Source organism: Suncus etruscus, chromosome 4 (assembly GCF_024139225.1).
Source record: "Suncus etruscus isolate mSunEtr1 chromosome 4, mSunEtr1.pri.cur, whole genome shotgun sequence".
Classification (NCBI taxonomy): domain Eukaryota; kingdom Metazoa; phylum Chordata; class Mammalia; order Eulipotyphla; family Soricidae; genus Suncus; species Suncus etruscus.
In genome coordinates, this window is record NC_064851.1 from 114,347,807 (window position 1) to 114,358,398 (window position 10,592).

A 10,592-nucleotide genomic window follows, 5' to 3' on the forward strand; every position below is an offset into this window, starting at 1 on the left:
GGCACTTCAAGTGAACACTTCCAAACAGAACCCTTGAGCTTCCATCCAAATTGGCTTTACCTCATTCTTCATTAATAGCACTTCTTTCCTTCTATTTGTTCAGGCCAAAATCTTATTTATCCTTGATTTCTTTCTTTTTCCAAACCAACATCTAAACTGTCAGAAATCCTCTTAGATTAATTTTAAAAGTATGTCCAAGCATTGATCCTTTTTACCACTTCCACTGATGACTTTGGTCCCAAATTCCCTCATCATAGTTTCCTTGCATAGGGGCCATGTTAATCTTCTCTGTATTATTCCAGTTTTAGTATATGTGCTGCATAATTTCTTACTTGAATGACTAAACTCACCTCTTAGTTGTACTCTCCTATTCTACCTTATTTCAAAAGTTTATTCTCAAGAGAATGGTCTGTACTTAAATCTGTATTCAATCCATATTTCAATCAATATTAATTTCTTTGTTAAAAATTGCAATGGAACACTTTTTATGAAGATGATATTAAAAGCAAAAAAGAAAGCTTTTCTCATACCACTGTTAGGAATATACCCTAAGAACCCAAAAACACAATGCAGAAAAATCCTCTTAATTTTTATTTTCATCACAGCACTATTCACAATAACCAGAATCTGGAAACAACCCAAGTGCCTGAGAGTAGGTAAGTGGATAAAGAAACTATAGTATATCTGTACAGTGGAATACTATGCTGCTGTTAGAAAAAAATTAAGTCATAAAATTTACCTATACATAAATAGATATGGAGAATATTATGCTGAGTAAAATAAAACAGAGAGAAGAATGGACATAGAAAAATTGTACTTATTTGTGGAATATAAAGAAAATATAGTATTATAATAATATACAGAGACAATAGAGATGAGAGCCAGGAGGTTCAGTCCATGGTTGGAAGCTTGACACAAATAGCTGAGGAGTGTAATTTGGGCCTAGAAGGGACCACGATGATAATGATACTTGGGAATGATCACGTTGGACAAGAACTGGGTACTGATAGGAGATAAAGTTATATGCATAGACCACTTCAGTAACAATATTGCAAACTGAAGTGTCTAAAATGGGAAGAAAAGAAGAGGCAAAGAAAGAGAAGAAACATGTCTGCTTTTGGATGCAATCAGTCAGGAGGGTGAGAGATAAGCTGGGGACATTGGTGCCAGGAAATGTGCACTGGTGAAGGTTGTGGTACATTGTTTGTCTGAAACTCAATCATAAACAACTTTGTAACTGTGAAAAAAAAAACTGTATCATGAACAACCCTGTAACCATAGTGTTTAAAGAAAGTAATTTAAAAAATGAACAAATCCTTTCCTCTTCCAAAGAAAAAGCAAAAACAAAAGCTTTGAAGACAAATAAATCAGTGATAAAATGTGTTCATAACCACACACAGACACACACAGACACTCACAGACACAGATACACACACAAACACACACATTCTTTTACCCACCTTCCAAAGGAGAGTGCCACTATGACTTCAAAAGCAGAACAATTATCCTCTGAAAAGTGTTCCCAAGAGACATCCACTTTAGCTTTGTCCCATCATCAGATTTTTCCAAGTCTTTCTAATTAAACAAAACTCTTGTGTGATCATTGTTGAGAACAAGACCAACAAACATGACATCAAACTGACTGTAGAAGCTCAATGCCACGAAACTCTAAGTCTATGGCATTAAAGTAACCAAAGTCACTGATTGATTACAGCTGATGGAAAGAAGATTTATGTGTGACTACCTCCTAACTATGATGTCTTGGGTGTTAACAACAAAATTGGGATCAACTGAACTGAATTTTTGGTTAAGTCTATGCTTTAGTCATTTGAAAAAAATGGGTGATGTGGTATAACTATACATTTAAAGCACAAACTCAACAACACTAAAAACATGAAATCTAAGCTGCAATCACTGAGCTTTGTAATGTGGGTGCCAAAGTGGTGCAGGGCATGGGGGTGGGAGAGGGTTGGTGAAATAATTATTAGAACACTGGTAGAGGGAAGTTGATACTGGTGGTGGGACTGATGTTGAAATATTATATGCCTAAAATTTAATGATTAGTAACTTTGTAAATCATAAGTTTTAATGATTAAAAAATAGCACAGTGAGTCTTCATTCCACTAAAGGGAAGCATTTGTGATCATATTATTGTATGAAAAGAAGCCACCCTCATAGCTTCTATTCCTACTGGTCTTACAAAGACTGCAAAATTCTGAGAGAGAGAGAGAGAGAGAGAGAGAGAGAGAGAGAGAGAGAAATAAAGAAATAGAGAAATGTCTGAACAGTAATTCAATGAATCCAATTTGATTTCCAACTGTGATTTTTAATTTCTTGAGGCACATTTATAGGTAAAAATCAGTGAGGCAAAAGTCATTGATTAAACCAACACTGAAATTTTTGAGTCTAAATGCTCTCTGCTTTGAAATTTGCGGTGGAAACTATAATGGTTATTTTTTTTTAATGGAATTGTTTCCAGCACTACTACCCACTTTTGAGCTCGTCTGAAAGACACCAGTTCTCATCTGAAGTGGAGCCGTTAGACATCACCCCGCATAAGGCCACGGTACGAATTAACTGAGAGTCCTACTTTAGAGTGATATTTTATAACCAAAAAGCTCTGTACACAAGTATATCCTTATTTTTCACAAAACTCTTTAGCAGCCTCCCCGGTGAATGAATGCCTCTCAGCACCTCATCATTCCTCCTGCAGCCAATGAACCTCCCTATAAAATTACAAAGATTTCCAGACCTGCAGTGACCCCAGGGCTCGGGGGCTCGTTGCTTACCCTGTGACCAAGTAATGAAGAGCAACTTATGGCTCGTAAATTTTCAGAGCTGTCTTTTTCCGCAGAATTTGAAACGAAGGCGGAAAGGAGAATGGGGCAGCCAGGGCATTTGGTAACTACAGCCCTTCCTGCCTTTTACACAGGAATCTCAGTGTTCGGATGTCAGCTAGTATTACTCACACATTTCAATTTATTCCTCCCTTTCTTCTCCCCACCACTAACTTTTCACGAAAATAAAAAAGTCCCATTGCCATGGCTCTAAGTAAGAGTAGAACCATGACCATGAAGAAAGAGAGCACTCATGGTAAAAGGAACCAGTCTCCTAATAAGGCAGTACTTGGGTGTGACTTTGAGGGTCCAGTTATCGAAAGAGTTTGCTTTCCCCCACATGATTCTGATAATATAGTGATAAATATTTAAAAGAAAATAAAGCCATTGGGACGTAGGTCTGAGTTGCCAGGTCATATAAATGTAAAAAGAAAAAACTTTTATAAGGGTGTCGATGCAGCCAACTCTTTGATTTGGGCAGATCACACACACCACTATAAAGGAATTTTCAAAGAGCAAACCCTCATAAATCTTTTCCCAAGATTTATATTTCTTGGGCTTCTCCCACCTCTGTGCTCTCCCGCCAAAGAAATTTTGTGTAGACTTGTTGGATGAGGGAAATGGTGGCTCCCCCAAGATTTATGCCTCACCTCTTGAACCTTGATCTCCACACTAGGAACACTCTGGCTCCTTGCATGGAATGTGCCATCCTCTGCCAGGGACCTGCCAAGGGCCACCCTGCCAGGGTTTGGGAGGGGGGCTGGAAACAGGGAATGATGTCTGAGGATAAAACTTTTGAGCTTGGGGGTCTCACCTCAAGCTGTTGCTGAGTTCACCACTCCCTTCTCCTATTCTTTGCAGATATCACTCAAACAGCCTCCCTCTCTCTATCCACGTTGTCCCCTTAGGTCTAAAGTTGGTGTCACTTCTCTTAATAACCCAAAGTCCTGCATGACTCCCAACAACCTCATTAAAGTTTTCTTAAAAGTATTAAACCCTCAGGACTGGAGCAGTAACATAGCAGATAGGACATTTATCCTGTATTCAACCTACTGGGTTCGATTCCAGGCATCCCATATGGTCCCCCACGGCTGCCAGGACTAACTTCTGAGCTTAGAGACAGGAGTAATTCCTGAGTGCTGCTGGGTGTAGTCAAAACAACAACAACAACAACAATAACAAAAGTATTAAACCTGATGCCAAATATTCATCTTCTATGGGGCATTTGCTTTTATTCTGGCATCCTTACTGAATTAAAAGAACCATTCTTAAATATCTCTTTATTTTCTTTTTTAGTATATATAAATCTTTATTTAAGCACCATAATTATAGTTAGTTTTCAGTCATAAACAGAATACCCCCCTTCACCTGTGCAACATTCCCACTGCCAATGCTCCCCTTCCTTTCCCACCCTTCCCTCTATTCCAGACAGGCTTTGTTTTTATTATTTTGCATATGACTATGTTAGCATTACTTAAGAGAGAATCTTGATTTGCACAAGTAGGGTGTGTTTACACTTAGAAGTAAAAAAAAAAATAAAAATAAAAGTGTCATTCTGATAGTCCCTTCTTCAGAATGACATTTCCCAACTCCTCTCTGCCTCCTAACGTAATGCTTTGTTGGACTTACTGCAGATGATGGCCACATCACAGTGCCTTCCATGTGAATTCTCTTTGCCCACGAAACCTTAAACTTCATGAAGGCAGCCATGTTCATTGTCTGCATCACTGTGTTCCTTTACAAGGCACCTGGCACATGGCGGATGCCCAATAAACATGTGTTGAGTGAGTGACTAAGTTAAGCAAAGAGATAAGAGAGAGAAGGCCCATCTAACTGCTCGTACCAGACACATCAACCTCAACACCTATTCTACTGGCCACCCCTCGGTAAGGGCCTCAATGGCCACTCGCTCTTTTGGTTCCTTGCCTTCCAAGTGCAATCAATCCCTAACACCTCCAGCCTTCATGAGTCTTCTCCTCATTCTGCTCTGAGTGAGTGCACCACTCTCCCAAAATAGAACCTGCTTTCATAGAACATAGAGATGACAAGTTAGATTATTTTTATCCCCTCCCATTTAATTCACATTGAATAAGAAATTCTAAGATGAAATCTGCCCCAGATCAAAGTTCTCTAAAATGGCATAAAATTCTGACCAAAGAACTCAAAGTACTTCTCAGTAATAATATTTTATAACTGCTGGATGGACATATTGTCTCTCTGACTCATGCTTACTCAGTTACCAGCTCTCTCCAGCATATAATGTAATATTTTTCAGGCTCTAGAATGATCTGGAATTTCATATTTCAGTGCAAGAATTTGCATTTCATGTAATTCAACCATATAAAATTTTCCTGAAACAGAAATGCCCCTCATAAAAAATGTAGATCTCAGCACAGCAAAAAATTAAAATTTCCCAGTAATATCTTTAATCTACTCTAATAAATTTGGATTCAGAATCATGTATACCAGAGGCCAGAGTGATAGCAATAGTACATCAGACAAGGCATGAGCCTTGCATGTGGCTGACCCTGGTTCTGTCCCCATATCCCCACTTGAAGTAACTCCTGAGTGGAGAGCCAGGAATAACCCCTGAGTAGAGGTGGATGTGGCCTCAAAAATGTCAAGGTATCTTAAATTATATGTTTAATTATCTCTTTACTGCAATGTAAGTAATCTCCCAATTTCTGGAGGTTCTCATATTTGCATATTTTAGGTCTGGCCCCCAAACCAAAAAAATATTAAAAGATGATATTTTTTGTTTGGGGGGGGGACACATGGATGCATTCAGGACTTATTCCTGAATCTGTGCTCATGGAATTACACCTAGAAGGTGCTCAACAGACCATATACAATGCCAAGTTTTGAACTTAGTTTGAATACAAGCAAGGCAAGCACCTCATCTCACCCTCCAAGCTAATGTTAACTAAATATGAAAATACCCTGCTAGGAAACAAACCTGAAATGTTGATAATTTAAAAGGCAGTTTATTATATTCCTTTGTGTTTTACCTCTTTTCTATTTTCCTTGAATGTACACATTTTTAAGAGAAATTGTCTTTTATCTACTTTCAATATGACCTATATCTATATCCTACATCTATAGATATAGATGTAGGATACAGATATATTTATATATATAGATATACCTATATCTATATCCTATACCTCTGAAAAGTTTCTAAATAGAACTGGCCAAGCTTGTGCACCCTCTCAGATGGACTCACTTACCCAATTTGCCACATCCATAAAAAAGACACCTATCTTCTTTATGTCAATTAAAATCAGATGCTGGTTTTTTGGTTTTGGTTTTGGTTTTGGTTTTTGGGCCACACCTGGCTGCATTTAGGGATTACTCCTGGCTTACTCTGAAATCACTCCTGGCAGTCTCAGGGAATCATATGGGATGCCAGGAATTGAACCTGGTCTGTCCCAGGTTGGCTACATGCAGGACAAATGCCCTACTGCTATGCTGTCGCTCAGATGCTGTTTAAATATTTCTTCCCATAAATTATTTCTGACCCTAAATCCTACAGTACTAAAAAAAATACTCAGAAACTAAAAAAGTAAAATTACCCTAGTACGAAAAAATAGCATTTCAAAATTGTGTGTGTTTGCTTTTTTTCTCCCCCAAAAAGGATTCAACCACAGTTTCAACACATGACAATATCTACAGGAATAGGGCACAATGTGTATAAACAGAATAAGAGTACAGACGTTTGTCCTATCATGAGACAGTTTCAGACCTGACATTTGAACTCTCACCACACCTGGTGAACTTCCGGAAAGCTCTACATAATTAACCACTAATGAAATTTTACAAGAAAAAAAATTACAGGCGATATTTGAAATCACTTTAAGTTTGAGGGAGCAAATTCCATGAGAATGATTACCTTCCTATAGGCAAGGCTTTTCTACCACAGAAAAGCTCAGAGACAAATCTGTCCCCAACAGCTAATCATTCACCTATTATCAAACCCTTCTAGAATCATACTACCTCAGACCCAACTGTGAGGCCACAAATATGTGACAATGAACTGATGAATTGCAGTGACCAGCCGAATTGGTAATGTGCCTTGGGATTCAGGAGCTCCACCCACCCAATGTGTGAGAAGAATTTATGAAGATAACATGACATGCTAATATATTTTTACAGCTTAAACAAGATATTCCATGCCATGTTGGTGCACCACACATAGTTTATCAATATAACTCCTAAGACCTTTATCCCCTTTTGTTACTTTGCTGCTGCATATAATATAATTATAGAAAATGTAAGATGACCTGACGAATAGGAGCATTTAAATCCTGGACAGAAGTTCTTTTCCCCATTTCTCTTTATTTTTTGGGAGGGGGTAACATTTATTTATTCATTCAGTTTGATTTTTGTTCTTTTTGACTTGTGTGTCTATACACAATCTTCAACCACCACAATAGCCTGGAGCAAAAGTCTGGATGGCATGGCTGTGACCTTTGCAGGACTTATTCTTCTATCTCCTTTAGCATGGGTCAGGTGTCTTGTCAAATCCTGAAGCAGCATTGGCTAGAATTCAGCTAACTTTCAGAGAGAAGTCAAGGTCACCACCTTGAAAGGATAAAACTGTTACTTCATAGGTAGAAAAGGCATCAGCGCTGTCCTCTCCCTTAGCTGTTGGTGACTGTCAGATGTGCTTCTGAAAGCTGTTTTCATTCTGCAATATGGCTTTTACAGTTAATTATGGAAAAAAAAGTCCTTCAGGCATCCCTATTTAATCATATTTAATAGATTAAAATGTATTTTGGTTGGAGTCGTTAAGAAAGTCCCTGTATATTGAAACAGTTCATATATACCAGGCTGCCATAGCTTCTGATAAAAAAGAATAAATAACTAATGTTTGTGAGTCACAAGTAGAGGACTCATCGTACTTGCCCTGAATGAACTCACTTAGTCCTTATACAATCGTAGAAGATAGGAGCTATTATGATGCTCATTTTCTAAATGAGGAAACAGCTTTTGCAGTTGAAATAAGATAGAAAAATAAAATAAAACTCTAAGTGGAAGAACTGGAACATGAACTTATACCCTGTCCACTCCAAAATGCATGCTCTTAAGAGTGATATTTAAGTTCTTATAATAATACATATGCCTCTCGTGTTGTTTTGAAATATCTCAAATGTAAAGCATGAGCTAGGATAAGATTTTATCATATCAGAAAATCTTTTAAGTCCAACAAATATGAATGAAAGAGTTCATCTATTGTGAATATGAGTGTGATCTTGGGAAATTCACCTAAAGCATCCAAACTTGATCTTGACATTTATATAAAGCTCAAAGGATTATTACAGGATAAATAAAGTCTTATCAGTCGGTACATAAGAAATAAAACCAACAAATGAAGTCATTTCCCTTTAATCCATTTAGAGATTTTTCAATATCTGAGATAATTCAATTTGAACAAAAATGACCTTATGCATAACTTCCTTCTTTCTACTTTGCATGTAGCTGACAATTTTTTAAATACCTATTGAGGAAAATGGAATGCTACTGGTAAATATTTTAGGAAATATTACAGAATGGAATGTTAGTAATAACTTTTGCCTACCATACTGGAAATTAAGATTCACAGAAGGTGGCTAAATCCCAACAATTTCAGTTTAGAGTATATGACACTATGAAATTGAAATGTAAAATAAATAATATGCAACAAATAATACGCTCAGGCATGCAAACACAGTGCTGATGGGATAAATTAGTACTAGATGAAGAGCTAGATCATCTACTTGCCACAGGATTGAGCATTTGAAACATGGTTGATCCAAATAAGATCTGCTTTAAGAGTAAAATAAACACTCGATTTTTGAAGAGTTCATATAATAATATAAAATTTCTCAATAACAATTTTATGTGAAGTACATGTAATTAACTATATTTAGGACATATGATATCAATACATAAGACAAAATAAATTGATATGTTTGTACATTATTAAATTAACTTGCCCTATTACCTGGGCAATAGCAAGGTAATAGGGCCTTTGCCTTGCAGCAACAAACCTGGAACAGACCCGAGTTTGGTTCTCAGCATCCCAAATGGTCCCCCAAGCCCACCAAGAGCGACTTCTGAGTGCAGAGCCAGAAGTAACCACTTAGCACCACTGGGTGTGGCCCCAAAACAAAACACAATAACAACAAAAAAGAAAAACATAACATTAATCCATCCTTTTCATTTTTTAATTAAATAATTTTTATCTTGACCAAAATGGATTACAAATCTTTCACAGGAAGAGCTGCTAGTAAAAGTGGTCCCCTCTGTATCAAGCTTGTTGTAGATTGGGTTTTGATTCTGTTGACATTGGCTTTGGATTTGGTGTTTAAGTATGATCATTTTTTATTTCTACTCAATGTTCATACACTTGCTTGGTCTTGGTACCCTCCATTATTTCCCCCTCAATTTGTGAGGCAGAACAAGATGGTTCAAGTTATGTGGTTCTGCTTGGAGGGGAGAAAAAAGAAATAAAAAAGGGGGTGTAAAAATCAAACAAGAAAGAAACAAGAGGAGTCCTTCTATAGACTATAAATATCAATTTAAGAGAAGAAAGGGAAAGAGGAAGAAAAACAAAAACCATACCAAAATATAAAACAAAAAAACCCAAAAAGCACCACAGCAATAAAGACAACAACCAAACAATAACCACGGTCCTGAAATAAAAACAAAACAAAGCACACAAAAAAGAAAACAACAATAACAACAGCAACAATAACAAAAAATTAATTTGTGCTTTTTTTTTTTGCATAGGCACATTAAATATTGGGGAGATTAGAAAGGGAAATCCCTTGGACTAAGGGATAAAGGGTTTCTATGCCCTTGAAGCATACTGTCATGGGCATAATTATAGGCTACGTACATGCTCTTTTTCTCTTCCCTAGGACCTTTTGTGCTGTCTGTAAACTTTCCGCTCAGTGGTGGATGATAAAATCAGGCCTCAGTAACTAGAGATCTCGGTATTTGCACAGGTCATAGAATGGAGATTAGAATGAAGTCTTTCTTTACATTTCTAGAAGTTCTGTTCCAACACTGTAATTTTAATCAGTCTTGGTTTTTGCACTGATTCTAGTATGAAGCTTAGGATAGAGTCTTTCATTATGTTTTCAGAAGTTCTGCTCAGTTGCAGTTCTCTCAGCCAGACCTCTGGAATTAGAGATCTTGGTTGTTGTACAAGTCATAGGCCAAAACCTAGACTAGTCTTTTTTATTGGTCCCAGGATAAGTTCTGCCCAGTAATTGTTGTCACTGTCAGTCTTCTGTAGTTAGCGATGTTGGCTTTTGCACAGATCAAAGAATAACGTGTCTTCTGATTTCATCTTATTGTTAGGTAGTGAGGTAAGACAACCCACTCTTAGACCTAGTTGTTGACATTTCCTCATTGTCAGGATGTCATATTGGTGTCAAACAGTATTAAGAATGTCCTAGAGGGAATTTGGTTCCTGGAGCTCTTGCAAAGAACCGTGTCAGATCTATGTCTGAGATCTAGAGTTTGAGGATGAATGGTCATAGTCTAATCACACGGAGTCTAAGTTAGGACCACATGACATATGTTCAAGTTGGAAGGCGCCCTTGTATTGTAAAATGTATAAGTTTTTATCCCTAGTAGATAAGAGCTTGTTTCTATATGTAAAATTTCCCATGTTTTAGTATGCCTTTGCAAAAAGAAATGGTGCTATATTATATTGCTGGTGCATTTGGGGGTGAGAGTGTCAGGATCCTTCATCTCTGTGCCCTG

General features: G+C 37.3%; 1 non-coding gene across 1 annotated transcript; it reads right to left on the reverse strand.

Moving 5' to 3' along the window:
* Nucleotides 1–226: 226 nt before the first annotated feature.
* LOC126007641 (U6 spliceosomal RNA) lies at nucleotides 227–328 on the reverse strand. The gene has a single exon (XR_007495151.1). It is a non-coding gene; the product is annotated as a U6 spliceosomal RNA (small nuclear RNA).
* Between the last annotated feature and the right edge of the window lie 10,264 nt (nucleotides 329–10,592).